Source organism: Grampus griseus, assembly GCF_964374135.1.
Source record: "Grampus griseus genome assembly, chromosome: 4".
NCBI classification, from domain to species: Eukaryota; Metazoa; Chordata; class Mammalia; order Artiodactyla; family Delphinidae; genus Grampus; species Grampus griseus.
In genome coordinates, this window is record NC_138997.1 from 65415629 (window position 1) to 65432096 (window position 16468).

The window sequence follows — 16468 nt, forward strand, 5'->3', positions numbered from 1 at the left end:
TAGAAAGACCAAGTTACTTATTTTAGGTGTTAGCTTATACATTTAGAAAACTCTATTTATAGTCTTGAAAAATACAGATTACGATTAAAAACTAATTGAGTCCTTCAGCTAAGATTTTGCTTATATGGAGTATAAAAATGTCAGTATAAAACTAAATTTTTGTTCTTTTACTTTGGACTCTCTGAGAGGAGATTATCTAATAACATAGAAGTCAAACTGATTTAAAATTACCTAGGAGTTGCTGTGTTGTATTAAGGGGATCTCTTTTTGAGAAATCATTTCTCCTAGCAAAAACAAACATACATATTAATTAATCTTTGAAAGATATTTTATCCTAAAATAGTCAAATGCAGCCTAACATGGCTCTTTAGTTGCTTTATGGTTAAAACACTAGTCATTTTCTACTTCTGTATAATGAATTGCCCCCAAATTTAGTGTCTTAACATGCATGTGTAATTTTGTATTTCTGGACAACTGGGTTCTCTACTTCAGGGTATCTCATAGTCTGCAAAGTGTCCACTGGGCCAAAGTCATTTCAGTGCTTAACTGGACAGGGTTTTTAGCAGAAATCAGTTTCTAGACGTTTGTTGGACTGATTCTGTCCTCAGTTCTCTGCCAGGTGGGCCTCTCCAACATGGCAACTTATCATTAAAGTATGCAAGCCAAGAAGGCAATAAAGTGAGTCTGTCATCAGGAGATAAAACTCGTGGTCTTTCTTAACCTAATCATAGAAGTTATGGCTTATAACCACACTGGTAGTCTATTGGTTAGAAGTAACTCTCAAGGAGAGGGGATTACCCAAGTTGGTGAATGTCAAGAAATGGGGATCAGTGAGGGCCATCTCTGAAAGCTGTCTACAATAGTACATATTAAATTTGTCAATTTTCTTTCAGACTTCGTTTGTATATCCTTCATAGACATTAAAATAATGCTGCTTTATTATTGAGACGGTTATTGAAATGAAAGTAAATACATTGGGTGAAATTTACACCCAATATAAATTCAGTACAGGAGCTTTTCAGCAAATTAATGTATTAGCAGTTGTAAAGAGTTGTTTAAAGTAAGAAACTGTCTCTAGTAAAGAGATCAAATGAAGTCGTTCTTTTTCTTGGGTTGTGAAACCATAGCAATACAGATTTCTATAGCATCAAGGGACTTTACTTGTGTTTTATGTGAATTTAAAAGGACTACACTTAGATAGATTACTCTAAAGTAATATGGGTTCTGATGAGGTACTTCATACAGCTAGCTGAGCTAGCCAAAGGTAAGGAAAGAAATACAAAAGTAACATATATTAGACTGTGATAGATTAATAATAATAATAAGGATAATAATAACGATAATAATTATTATCATTATTTAATGCAAGAACTGCATACTATTTTCCATGTAATGCTCTAAGTATTTTATAAACATTAATTGATTTTATTTACATAGTAACCCCAGGAAGTTGATATTATTACTATTTGCATTTTACAGGTAGGGAAACTACTGGAAAGAAAAGTTAAGTTACTCAGTAAGAAGTAACAAAGCTGGCCTTGAACTTAGGCAGTATGGCTTTAGTCTCTGGGAAACTAAATATACTGCCTCAGTTTAATAACAATTGGCAATGACTTATTATGTGCTTGATTATGTTCTGGCTAATCACAATATACATATAATACTGAAACTATTACTGTACCGATGAAACTGACACAGTGAGAGGACAAGGAGCAATCCAAAGCCAGACAGCTAGTAAAACATAGGGGAAAAATATAGAAGAATCTAAAAATAGAAGACCTATACCACTGAATTAAAAATGAAATTAATTAATTTTAAGTGCTCTAAGCAATTAAATGAAAAACTTTAAATATGATAGATTAGATTCTTCTGGCTTTAAAAACATACTGTTTCTGGATTGTTAACATAGAGATTCAAATAAGAGAAAGATTGACACATATAACTTGACCTGATTCAAAAAATACCAAAAAAAATAAATTGTTAACACTTTAAGTCAGTAGAAATGAATGTTAATGTATTTTCATTTGTTTGTAGACTTCACTAAGATCAAGTATGTTCTGGATATATAATTATAAATCTTTAACTTAAGGGCTGAAAGTAATTCAGTAACATATTTCATGATCCCTATACTATTTTGTAACACTTTATTTTGTTATAATTTTAACATACAGAAATCAATTATGAACTACTTGAGCATTAAAAATATTATTTTTCTTAGCCACTAAAAACCTCATGCACATTTCACAAGCAGATTTTCATATATAACCATGTTAAAATATTAAAATGTAACATTTATAGATTTCTGGTATCTATTAATACTAATTCAGATGAGCTATCAATTATCAACTGTGACAAAAACATTTTTACACTTTTAAAATTCTTGCCCCCAATTCACTCTAGGACAAAATATTATGTTTAGTGATTATTTGTCTTTTTTCTCCTTTAATTTGGAACGTTTTTCTTTCATGTATTTTAAAGACTATGTTCCATGAGTCTTACAAAGACTATAACCAGTTTTTTTGTGGAATTGTCCTTCAGTTTGGCTTTGTCTGATGTTTCTTCATGGTTAGATTTGAGGTGTTACATTTTTGGCAGGAATGTTACAAAATTTCTTAGTGCATCATGTAAGTAAGTACGCATTGGTGAGATTATCCCAATATTGGTAGCATTAAATGATCATTTTGCATAAAGTAGTATATGCTAGGACTTTTCACATAAACTTATTTTTTTTTCTCCTTATAATTAGTAGGTAACATGGGGGGATATAGTTTGAGACTCCACGGTCTTAATATCCTGTTCTTCATGAAAGTCTCTTACACTAGTTTTAGTATCCACTGATAATTTTCTATCTTCAATGTAATACAAATTGGCATAATAGTGTAATAAGGAGCTTCCCCTCCATCTCCTTCATACATTTGGTATAGAATTTATGGATCTTTATTTTATTTTTTCGGCTATTATATCTCTTACTATCAGTATTTATTTTGGTGCCAAAATTTGTCAAACATTAGAGTAATATTCTGTATGATTTCAATTATTTGATACTTGTTGAGACTTATTGTATGGGTAAACTAATGTACTAACCTGATGAAGAGTCTATGTTCATTTGAAAGAAAAGTAAGATTATGGAATTCTATAGTAACATAATCTTGATATTTGATAGTGTTGTTCAGATTTTCCACATTCTTACAAGTTATTTTCTGGTTTGTCTGTCATCTGATGAGAGAATAATATTAGAAGGTTCCAAACAAGATTATTGAATTTTCTACTTCACCCATTATTTCTGTTAATTTTTGCTTAATATATTTTTAACTCTGTTATTAGGTACATATGTATTTACAACTGCTATGTCTCTCTGATGAATTACCTTTCTATCATTATAAAATACTAATCTTTAACTCTGATATACTCCTTGTCCTCAAAGGTATTTTGCCTGTTCTTAATATAGTCATTCAGCAACTCTTTTTTTATGTTTTTTTAGTTTAATTTTTATTTTATATTGGTGTATAGTTCATTTACAATGTTGTGTTAGTTTCAGGTATACAGCAAAGTGATTCAGTTATACATATACATATATTCATTCTTTTTCAGATTCCTTTCCCATATAGGTTGTTACAGAATATTGAGTAGAGTTCCCTGTGCTATACAGTACACTCTTATTTTTAATGATCACCTGGTATTTCTATTTCCATTCCCTTACTTTACACTTGTATGTGTTTCTTTATTTAAAGTATGCTACTAGGAGACAGTTATTAGGGTTTGGTTTTTTATTTTATTGAGTCAGAGAATTACTGTATTTTAACTGATTTGTTTCATTTACATTTAATGCAATTACTGACATTGAGTATATCAATCATTTTGCTAAATGCTTTCTTTTTGTTTGTTTGGTTTTACCTCCTGTTCCTTATTTCCAGCCTTTGGGGAATTAATTTTTTTCTACTCCCATTTTAATTCTTATATTGCCTTTTCTGCTATACTGCTTTTGCATTCCTTTTTTAGTCACTTTAAGAATTACAATACACATCCTTAACCATCATATTCTACTTCCATTCAATGTTTTATTATATCACTTAGAATGTAAGAACCTTGCAATAATATGGTTTCATCCCCCTGAACTTTGTGCTGTTATTATACACATATTGAATCTACCTAGATTAAAAACCCACAATATATGGTTAAATTTTTCTTTTTACCTATCATATATTTTAAGATGTTAAGAGATAAAAATAAAAAATGCATTAGATTTTATATTTACCCAATATTTACTATATCTGGTGTTCTCCTCTTGAGACTATAGATCTAATATTCATCTGACATCATTGTCTTTCAGCTTAAATAACTTCCTTAAACAATTTATAGAAATAACTTTTAGATTGGCATATAATATACATACAAAAAATTGCAAACATTATAAATGTCTCAGTGAATCATCAGAAAGTGAACATCACCCAGATTAAGAAGTAGAATATTAATAGCACCTCAGAAGCCCTCTGTAGGTCTTCCCAGTTATTGACTGCACTCTCTTCCTCAAAGATAACTTTTTTATACCACAGATTAGTTTAACCCACTTAAACAATTTTTGACTTGTAAGTCTGCTATCTACAAATTGTCTCACTTTTAATTTGCAAATATTTTTATTTTACTTCCTTTCAATTATTGTTTTACATTTTTAAGTATTATAGGATAACATCATCATTAATTATTATTATTTTATTTTTTAGCACTTCAGTGATGTTGTTCCATTGTATTCTATCCTCCATTGTTTCTGATGAGAAATCAGACTAGACATATTTTTTTTGTCCTGTTTGTATATTTTCATGGTGCTCTTTATTTTTTATTTTCAGCATTTCAACTATGGAATGCATAGTGTGGTTTTCTTTGTATTATTTTGCTTCTGATTCTCTGATCTTCTTAAAATCTTTGAGTTTATGCTTTTTCTTAAAACTTGATAATAAATTAATCATTTTTTCAAGTACTTTATAATCTTTCTCTCTCTTTTCAGTCTTAAACTCCAAGTGTGTGCATGTTAGACCATATTAAATTGGTCTAACATGATATTAATGTTCTTTCACTTCTTTTAAAGTAGTTTTTGTTTATTTGAATTTTTGCTTGAATAATTTATATCTTCAATTAACATACAATTTTTATACTATCTATAAACTCATTAAGCCCACCCAGTACATTTTTAATTTCTGAGATGTTAGTTTTCTTTTGAAAGTTCCATTTGGTCTTTGCAGATATTCTTTTTTCATACATGATGATCATATTGTCTTTAATATCTTTGAGAAATATTTACAAAGACTACTATAGAATCCTGTTTGTTAGAGTATCTGGTTCCTCTTGGGATCAGTTTCTGTTGCCTCCTTCTTTCTTGACTGTGGGTCATTCTTTTCCACTTCCCTTTTTTTCTTTTCATATCTTATATTGATATATACTAGGAATAAGCATAGGAAGTGTGGATTATATTTTTTTCCTTTAAACAGTATTGATTATCTTTTCTGACAGTCAGTTAAATTAGCTACCTCTGGCCCTTTAGACTTACTTTTATTCTTTGCTTGACAAGTCTATTTCAGTTTTTAATTTAGACCTAGAGGATACACTTTATTCTAGAGCATTGTTCTTAACTCTAATCCATTGTCTATATGTAGTTTCAGTTGAATGCATAAGGTACTCAGTGAGGCTCTCAACTCTGTCTGGGATTGAATTTAACATATTCCATCACTGCAAGACTTTGTCACTGTTCATCTCTTACCCTCACAGATTCTATGAAGCCCTCTCTGACATCTTGGCCTTTGCATGTGCCAAGGTATACAGTGGACAACCAAACAGACTTTTGGGGAAGCCTTATGCCCAGGTCTCACTTCTTAGGTAACTTGGTCCACACATATTAACCTTTTAAGTAGCTTGCAATTCTGATCCATCTCTGTCTCTCTCCCTCTGTGTGTGTGTGTCTCTCTCTGTGTTTCTCTCTCCTCTCTCCTCTCTGAAGACCCACTCTTTGCTTAGTTTCTGCCTCCCTGCTTTATAGGAAGATTCATCCCAAGAAGAAAGAAAAGGCAATTGTAGAATTATTTGTTGACTTACCTCAATGACCACAGTCCTGCACTATGTTGTTCAGTGCTTGAAAAGTATTTTCTCATCTATTTTTCCAAGTTTTGTAGGTGTGTTAAGAGAAAAGATAAGTCTGGTACCAAGTACTCCATCATAGAGACTAGTGAAAGTCTTTCATACTATTTTTGAATTATATAAAGGAAGGTATATATTGCCATTTATTTTTGAAATAGGAATGAAATTCAAAATAATAAGGGTGTGCCATGAGAAAAATAGATATAATATGCAGATCTGCTAATGTTGGGATTAATGAATTAAACTTTGTATTTAATGTTTGTTCATAAAACCTCTGCATTACATTTCTTCTTTATAAATGCCCCCCTCTATTTATTCAAGTTAAAACTGGCTAAGCTGCTGTAACAAAAAAACTCAATGTACAGTAAATTATATATTTCACTCTCACATTACCAGTCTACAAACATAGGCAGCGCATGGCTAATGGGAAATAATACTGTCCTTAAGTCATGGCTTCCAAGATTCTTCCAGTCATTTCAAGCCAACAAAGGAATAATAAAATAAACAACTTTGTCTTTCAGAGTGTACTTTAAATTTGCCCATATCACTTTCACAAATGCCTTTGGCTCTGAACTGAGTTATGTGATAACACCTGGCTCCAATAAAATATGAGAAGTATAGTCTTTTGTGGGGAAGCCATATGCCTGGTTAAAAGTCAAAGAATTCTAGTAATAAAGAAGGGGAAAATGAACAATGGGGACAAACCGTAGACTATGCCACATCTTCTGTATCTGACCCTCTTGGGTCCCAGAATAGTTGCATTTGGTTATTTTCCCACTTTCTTTAGTTAGAAAGAAAGGAAACACTGTAGTATGGTGGAAGGGCAACAGAGATTTGGATTTAAATAATAAATTGCCAGTTTCTTATATGTGCTCATGAAAAAGTTACTGAAAATCCACAACCCTCATTTTCTTTATTTTATAATGTATATACAAAAATCTAACTGAAATCATCAGAAAATCTACAAACAGCAAATGCTGGAGAGGATGTGGAGAAAAGGGAACCCTCCTGCACCGTTGGTGGGAATGTAAATTGATACAGCCACTATGGAGAACAGTATGGAGGTTCCTTAAAAAACTAAAAATAGGATTACCATATGACCCAGCAATCCCACTACTGGACATATACCCAGAGAAAACCATAATTCAAAAAGACACATGCACCCCAATATTCACTGCAGCACTATTTACAATAGCCAGGTCGTGTAAGCAACCTAAATGCCCATTGACAAATGAATAGATAAAGAAGATGTGGTACATTTATACAGTGGAATATTAGTCATAAAAAAGAATGAAATTGGGTCATTTGTGGAGACATGGATTGACCTAGAGACTGTCATACAGAGTGAAGTAAGTCAGAAAGAGAAAAACAAGTATCGTATATTAATGCATATATGTGGAATCTAGAAAAATGGTACAGGTGAACCAGTTTGCAAGGCAGAAATAGAGGCACAGATGTAGAGAACAAACGTATGGACACCAAGGGGGGAAAGTGTGTGTGTGTGGGGGGTGATGGTGTGGGATGAATTGGGAGATTGGGATATGTATAAAATAGATAACTAATAAGAACCTGCTGTATAAAAAATGAAATTCACCAAAAATAATCTAACTGAAAGATGATTTGTTCTGAGGATAAAATGTACCTGAATTACAGTGTAGGATTTGACTTACAGTAGGCACTCAAGATCTTCCTCTTTCATTTTCCCTCTTCTTAGGTTACCCATCTCTTACTTAAACTCTATGGAATTTTTAAACAGAGAAGTAAAATTTGAGCCAACCAATTTTATCATCTCATTTTTTGTTGTTGTTATCTATAGGGTTTTGATGATAATATATTTAATTATAAAACATTTGTTTCAATTCTGTCAATCTGTCTTATAACTACAGAAAATTATTCCAATGAATCTGAATATTAATCTAGATTAATATTGCTTATATTATGCTCACAGTCTAATGCTGCACAATGCAATATGAACTCAGTTAATTATATATTCATAAAACATATAACTGCCTTAGTTAACTTTAATGAATGGGGCATTTGATGGAAGAATATATGTCTTCTTGAATTTCTAAGTCTGACTTCAGTAAACACAGAAAGGAACACATATTTTTCTTTAAAGTACCTTTATTTACTATAGACAGTAGTTCTCAACTGGGAGTGACTTTACCATCCAGGGAAATTTGGCAATGTCTGGAATCATTTTTGGTTGTCACAATTTGGAGGTGATGTTATTCATGGGTAGAGGCTATAGATACCACTAAATATCCTACAATACAGGGCAGCTATCCACACAGAGAATTATCAAGTCCAAAATGTGGATAAAGCCTAGGCTAATAAACCCTACTGTAGAAAAACATCTTTTTACTTTGCTCTTCTGTCGGATATGAAAGCAATTTCTTGAGAAGATGTAGTAAAAAAAAAATAGTTCACATCACATTGAGAATGTGTTTTTGTGGGAGTTTAACATGTGTTAGGAGACTTTATTTAAGAGTCAAATGTTTCAAATTATGCAATAGTAAGCATGGATATATGTTTGTTGTATTTGCTATAGTGATTACTTATGGGCAAAGTAATGGGTGTTAAAATTCTTTCCGTGTTTCACTTGAGTGTTCGTTCCAATCCAGTCATTCCAAGGCATAGATCATTGCTGTATTATTCACAGTTATATCCCAAGTACCAGATGAATGCCTAGAATACAGAACAAGAAATTGTTTCATGTAGTCATGAATTAGTTAATAGAGAAGCTTAATTTTAATAATTACATTTATGTTCCTTAGTTACTCAATAAAATATTTTTTACAAATGGTTAAATGCAAAGGCCAAGTTAACAATATCGAGTTAGTACAAATTCTGAATTTTTAAAGTCTGATTTATTAAAATTCTCCCCTTATGCCTAGTTCTTTTAAAAATTATCTGCTATCAAAGAATTACTTTTACTCTAATGACCAATAAACTTTTCACTGTTTCCCCATATGTTGGGAGGCAAAGAATAGAAATTGTACCTGTTGTTCTTCTGGAAAACAGTGCTCCTACACTGTTGGCATTATTTTTCTAATGTCTGATATGATAATATAATACTGGGGACTTCTGAAGCTATGATTCTAGAGCGTCTCCTGTCACCAATGCTTGTGACTCCTTCTCATCCATTCCATTTGTCTTCAGGATGAACCCTTAAATTCATAAGATAATTTCCTGAGGTCTTTCTTTGTATGTTGGTCCCTTATAATTATCCTTAAAGCCATAATAATTTATGTATTTTATTATGATAACAAAGTTTCATTTCAAAATATACCTTCCAAGCATAACAACATATTCTCTTTCCTATTTTGACATATGCTTAGAATGTTAAATTTCCTAGCCCTTTAACATTGCTGCTAAGCCATTTTCTTGACAGTGGTTAACACAAAATATATTGAGTCAAACTGAAAGTTTTATTTTTGTACATACAATTATTTGAAACCCTTTTTCTCTGATATAACAGTGGTTGTCAAATATTTTAGCAGAAGAATCCTTTTTATTTGAAATAGCATCTTATTAACTACACATGTATAAAAAGGCACTATTGTACTCTATACAGTTATGAGTTAAAACATAATACAAAGATTATTTAACATCATCCATTGAGAATTTAAGCTGTTTTGGCAGAGCTAAAACTCATATCATGGTTTTAGATAAAATTTCCAGTTATATCTCTATTTTTATTCAATTTATTGCAATATACCAGTAAAATGTTTATGTCCACAAACTATTTGTAAATGATAACAGATCGTTTTTAAATGTTGTACTGTGTTATCTCATCCCGTGGCAGATTGTCTCTTCCAAAGAACAACCACAGATATATTTCTGGTCCCAAACATCTCCACTCCCCAACAAGTAGTGGAATTTATTTCCCTTTCATTTGAAAAAGAACAAGACTTTGGGACTTCCTTAATTAGTAGAATGCAATGAAAATGGCATTATGTGACTTTGAGGCTAGGTCAGGAAAAGGAGTATGGCTTCTACCTGGTAGGCACTTTATTTCTGGAATCTTATTCTTGGAACCCAGTCACCATTCTATAAGGAAGCCAACCTAGTCTATACAGAGTCCCACTAGAGAGGAACTGAGATGACTAGCTTACACTCAGCATCTACTACCATATATAAGCAAATAAGATGACAGTTGAATTTAGCCCCCAGGTTTCAATTCTTTCTGAAGCTCATATATCATGAGCCAAAAAGCCATTCCTGCTGTTTCTTGTGTTAATTCCTGATTCATAGAGTCACTGAAACCGAAAAAAGTTATTTAATACTACTAAGTTTCAGGTGATATGGTAATGTGTTACACAGTCAGAGAAACTGAAATAGATATTGGTGGTGAGAGTGGACAGTGCCATAACCAAAAACTAAAAATGTCCAGGGCTTTGAGAACATGGTCCTGAAGAGATCATTAAATGAATCATGATAACCCTGGAGGAGGAAACTGTCAGTGAGGACTTAAATAAAAGTGAAGAAAATATTCTTGGAAATTATATAAAAGTGTTCCTTGCATGTGGTGGTTAAAAGTTTAACAATACTGTTGACTGTGGTAACATGGAAAGTAGAAAATGAGTCAAGTGAACCTAATGATCTAACCAACAAGAACAGTCAGAAGGTTGAAACTGCTGTCTGGCTGCTTCTTGCTACTTACTGGATAGTATGAGAGGGATTCGATAAGTTAAAGATCTGCTAGATATAAAGGAGCCAAGAAATGATAGGTTTGAAAACAAAATGTTTCTCCTTCTTGGTCTCTTAAATGTTTCCAAATTAAGAAAAATCTTCAAGTGCACTGAAATAGGCATTTGAGCCCGGAAACTTCAAAAGACAAGTAACAAGCTGGGAAAACAACTTAGTTGCAAAACTGACTTACTTTCTTATGGAAAAGAAAGTGACTCAGGTGATAGACAGGAGTCCAAAGGATGCAGCCAAGAGCTACTGTGAGTCATTTGCAGACAGGAGGACTTATTAGTCAAGAAACTGCCAACAGGGCTTCCCTGGTGGCGCAGTGGTTGAGAGTCCGCCTGCCGATGCAGGGGACGCAGGTTCGTGTCCCGGTCTGGGAGGATCCCGCGTGCTGCAGAGCGACTGGGCCCGTGGGCCATGGCCTCTGGACTTGCGCGTCTGGAGGCTGTGCTCCGCAGCTGGAGAGGCCACAGAGGTGAGAGGCCTGCGTACCGCAAAAAAAAAAAAAAAAAAAAGAAGAAACTGCCAACATATATTTAGCTATATTTCAGAACTGTTATGAACTAGTAACTCGTATGTATTTCACACTTTTTTCAATTTATAGAGGAACTGTAGTGGATATTCTATATCTGATCCACCATTAAATATTGGATATATGAGGTCAGATAACTTGTCCTTTAGTTCATAAGTCTTCACATGGAGAGAAACTATACTTAATGAGCCTTATTCATATGTGGTCCCAATCTATATGCTGAGATTCTCGACCTCCAGTCTATGCTTGAAATATCCTAATGTGATGTGACTTTGGAGAGGAGAGGTGAAAATATTGTGCATGTAGGAAAAAATTCATTGTTGTGCCTAGAGGGCAGAATGTGGCAGATTATATTTTCTGAAAAAGGTCACAGCAATATTTCTGGCTCATCTGAGAGAAAATTGATAGTCCCCTTTAAGAGATGGGGCCTATCTCCACTCTCCTGGAAACTGAGAAGGACTTGTGACTGTTCAATGAAGATAATACAGTTAAACTGCGTGATTTCAGGCTAACTTAACAAAGGCAATGCAATTTTCACTTGGTCATCCTTTTCTCTCTTGGGACATCTACCTTTGAAACCCAGTCATCATGCTAGGAAGTAGCCCAGACTAGACAACATGGAGACACTGTATGGCAAAGTCCATGTGTAGAGTACCTAAGACTCTCAGCTTATGGCCATCATCAACCAGCAGACCTGTGAGGGCACAAGAATTCATCTGATCCCAGCACATAACTTTCATGTCATGTAGTTGAAGCTCCAGATATCATGGATGAAAGACAAACTATCACTGCTGTGCCTTACCTAAATTCATGACTCACAGAACTTTTAAGCATGATAAATGGCTATTTCACATGGCTTAGTTATGGGATAAGTTGTGACTCAGTTGAAGTAATAGGGATAAACTCCTTTAGAGGCTTAATCCAGAAAATTAGTGTGTGGAAAGTTTTTTTTTCCCCCCCAGCTTTATTGAACTATAATTGGCAAAACTCATTGTGAACCATATGTTGGTTTGCTACATTTATATACAGTGAACGCTTGAACAACACTAGTTTGAACTGCGCAGGTCCAATTATATGTAGCTTTTCTTCGATAAGTGCATACTACAGTACTACACAATCCAAGACTGATTGAATCCATGGATGCAAAATCACAGGCAGCGAGAGCCGATTGTAAAATTATAAGCATATTTTTTATGGCATGGGGGTCAGTGCCCTAATCCCTCTGTTGTTTGAGGATCAATGGTATTTCAAAATGATTACCCTCACAGCATTAGCTAACACTTCCATCCTGTTGTATAATTATCATTTCTTTCTTTGTGATGAGAACATTTAAGATCTGTTCTCTTAGCAGTCTTCAAGTATGTAATACAGTATTATTTGCTATACTCACCATGATGTACACTAGATCCCTAGAACTTGTTACTCTTATAACTAGATATCTGTACCCTTTGACCATTGTCTTCCCATTTCCCCCAAACCCCAGTCCCTGGTAACCACTACTTTACCCTTTCTTTCTCTGAGCTTGGCTTTTTAAGACTACATATTTGTAGTCTTAGTGATATCATACAGTATTTGTCTTTCTCTGTCTGACTTATTTCACTTAACATAATGCCCTCAAGATCCATCCATGTTGCAAATTGCAGGATTTCCTTCTTTCTTCATGGCTGAATAATAATAAATGGTGTGTGTGTGTGTGTGTGTGTGTATCTTCTTTATCCATTCATTCATTGATGAACACTTAGGTTATTTTCATGTCTTGGCTATTGTGAGTAATGATGAAATGAACATGAAGATGCAGTTCTCTCTGCAAATGAATTGATGTATAAAACTGCTCGCAATTATGTATTAAGTGTTTAATGTGGTACAAGTAAACAGTACCTTCAGTGAAATGAAAGTTTCATTCTAAAACATGTTTGTCTTAAAATATTTATAATCCATCTCTAGCATTTCAGAGTTTTAAAACATTTCTTTTTCATTAATTATTTAGTTCAGCATAAATTTAAAAATCAATCTATTGAACTGCATCTGTAATTGTAAACATGATAATATTACTAAAATTTTATTGTATCAAAAATAATGATAATATAGATAAGGTATAACAATGTTATCATATTTGGAACATCATTAGGGAATTTATATTATCAATTAAAATGGCTATTCTATTTCATTTCAAGTATTATGTTTGTCTGTAATTTTAAGACAACCAGTAATTTTAAATGTGATATAGTAAATTCTGCCTCGTACTGCCCATATAACAACAAATAAAACTCAGTATTTACAAATTCAAGATAATGTCTGAAAGATTTTCAAATTCAATTGAATTATTAAATGTTCTTTTGAAAGTTGCTAGCATCTTCTTAAAAAGCATTACTAGTATTTGAAATGTGTTCTAATTGTTTAACCATATTTTGGCCACAACTTTTATATCACTCAGTTTTGTTTTATTTTCTTCTGCCTTTACGTAGGCACTGTCACTTCAGACAGAATGTATTTTAAACAACATATCTCAAAGCTTGTTAAAATCTGATCTAAACAGTAGACTATTCTATTGTTTATGTCTCACTTCTTTATAATGCAGTGTCTCCACTTTATTTACATCCATGAATATAAAACATACAATCAAGCAGTCTGAAGAGATTCATACTATTGTCCTGTTCTACCCATAGGTCATATAATCTCATTCTATAAATTAATTTGATAAAATAATAAGATTTTATATCTGGATTTATCTCCTGGTTGTATTTTGAGACTATGCTAATGATACGTCCTGAGCAGCCAAGAATCTCAATGTTAGTCTTAAAATTCCAGCAAATCTGGATTTGATAAGGTTTTCTCCCAATTGTGCAGTTTTCTCTTACATATTATTTACTTCAGGTAGTTCTGAATCGTTGAAGTAATTGCTAGATTAAAATTGTATGCACCGTTTTTTAATATATTATTAAAAATATATCTCACTTGAAAAAGAGAGATGTTTGATTTTAATGTGTGTGGAGATATATATCAACACACAATACTTTGTTAAATATCTAAACATGTTTCGTTTCAAAGGACTTATGACATATCAAAAAATTATTGAAGCATAAATGCATCAATGAGATTTATTTTTCCACAAAAATGTTGTAAAGTTAGGAAGCAAGGAATTTTTTAATGTAAAAGTTATAATGGAATTTTTCCAAAAAAATTTTTAACATCTTTATTGGAGTATAATTGCTTTACATTGTTGTGTTAGTTTCTGCTATATAACAAAGTGAATCAGCTATATGTATACATATATCCCCATACCCCCTCTCTTTTGCGTCTCCCTCCCACCCTCCCTATCCCACCCCTGTAGGTGGTCACAAGGCACGGAGCTGATCTCCCTGTGCTATGCAGCTGCTTCCCACTAGCTATCTATTTTACATTCGGTAGTGTATATATGTCCATGCCACTTCGTCCCAGCTTATCCTTCTCTCTCCCCGTGTCCTCAAGTCCATTCTCCATGTATGCGTCTTTATTCCTGTCCTGCCCCTAGGTTGTTCAGAACCATTTTTTTTCTTAGAGTCCATATATATGTGTTAGCATACAGTATTTGTTTTTCTCCTTCTTCCTTACTTCACTCTGTATGACAGACTCTAGGTCCATCCACCTCACTACAAATAACTCAGTTTCGTTTCTTTTTTTGGCTGAGTAATATTCCATTGTATATATGTGCCACATCTTCTTTACCCATTCATCTGTTGATGAACACTTAGGTTGCTTCCATGTCCTGGCTACTGTAAATAGTGCTGCAATGAACATTGTGGTACCTGACTCTTTTTGAATGATGGTTTTCTCAGGGTATATGGTCAGTAGTGGGATTACTGGGTCATATAGTAGTTCTATTTTTAGTTTTTTAAGGAACCTTGATACTGTTCTCCATAGTGGCTGTATCAATTTACATTCCCACCAACAGTGCAAGAGGGCTCCCTTTCCTCCACAACATTGATTGTTTGTAGATTTTTTTGATGATGGCCATTCTGACTGGTGTGAGGAGATACCTCATTGTACTTTTGATTTTCATTTCTCTAATGATTAGTAATGTTGAGCATCCTTTCATGTGTTTGTTAGCAATCTGTATATCTTCTTTGGAGAAATGTCTCTTTAAGTCTTCTGCCCAATTTTGGATTGGGTTGTTTGTTTTTTTATATTGAGCTGCATGAGCTGCTTGTATATTTTGGAGATTAATCTTTTGTCAGTTGCTTCGTTTGCAAATATTTTCTCCCATTCTGAGGGTTGTCTTTTGTTTATGGTTTCCTTTGCTGTGCAAAAGCTTTTTTTTTTTTTGGTGGTATGTGGGCCTCTCACTGTTGTGGCCTCTCCCGTTGGGGAGCACAGGCTCCGGACGCGCAGGCTCAGCAGCCATGGCTCACGGGCCCAGGCACTCCGCGGCATGTGGTATCTTCCTGGACCGGGGCACGAATCCGTGCCCCCTGCATTGACAGGTGGACTGTCAACCACTGCGCCACCAGGGAAGTCTGGTTTTTAATCCATTTTGAGTTTATTTTTGTGTATGGTGTTAGGGAGTGTTCTAATTTCATTCTTTAACATGTAGCTGTGGAGTTTTCCCAGCACCACTTATTGAACAGGCTGTCTTTTCTCCATTATATATTCTTGCCTTTTTTCAAAGATGAGATGACCATATGTGCATGGGTTTATCTCTGGTCTTTCTATCCTGTTCCATTGATCTATATTTCTGTTTTTGTGCTAGTACCATACTGTCTTGATTACTGTAGCTTTGTAGTATAGTGTGAAGTCAGGGAGCCTGATTCCTCCAGCTCCGTTTTTCTTTCTCAAGATTGCTTTGGATCCAATTTTTAAGAGATGCTACAATGGTAAAGTGTTCCCATAAAGCAACATTTTATTCTTTTACTTATTCTATTACACAAGGATAGAAGCATGCTCAGAATATATGAATCAAGCTTATATACCTAAGCCTGACCATCATATGAATATGATGTGTGCACGCATATATACACACACATACTTGAGAAATCATTTCTTGTACACTTTTACATAAGTGGGCACATGCAAGTTACACTTATACACCAAAAGTTACAGCATTCCAAGCTAAGTTTACATTCATAATAATTGTTA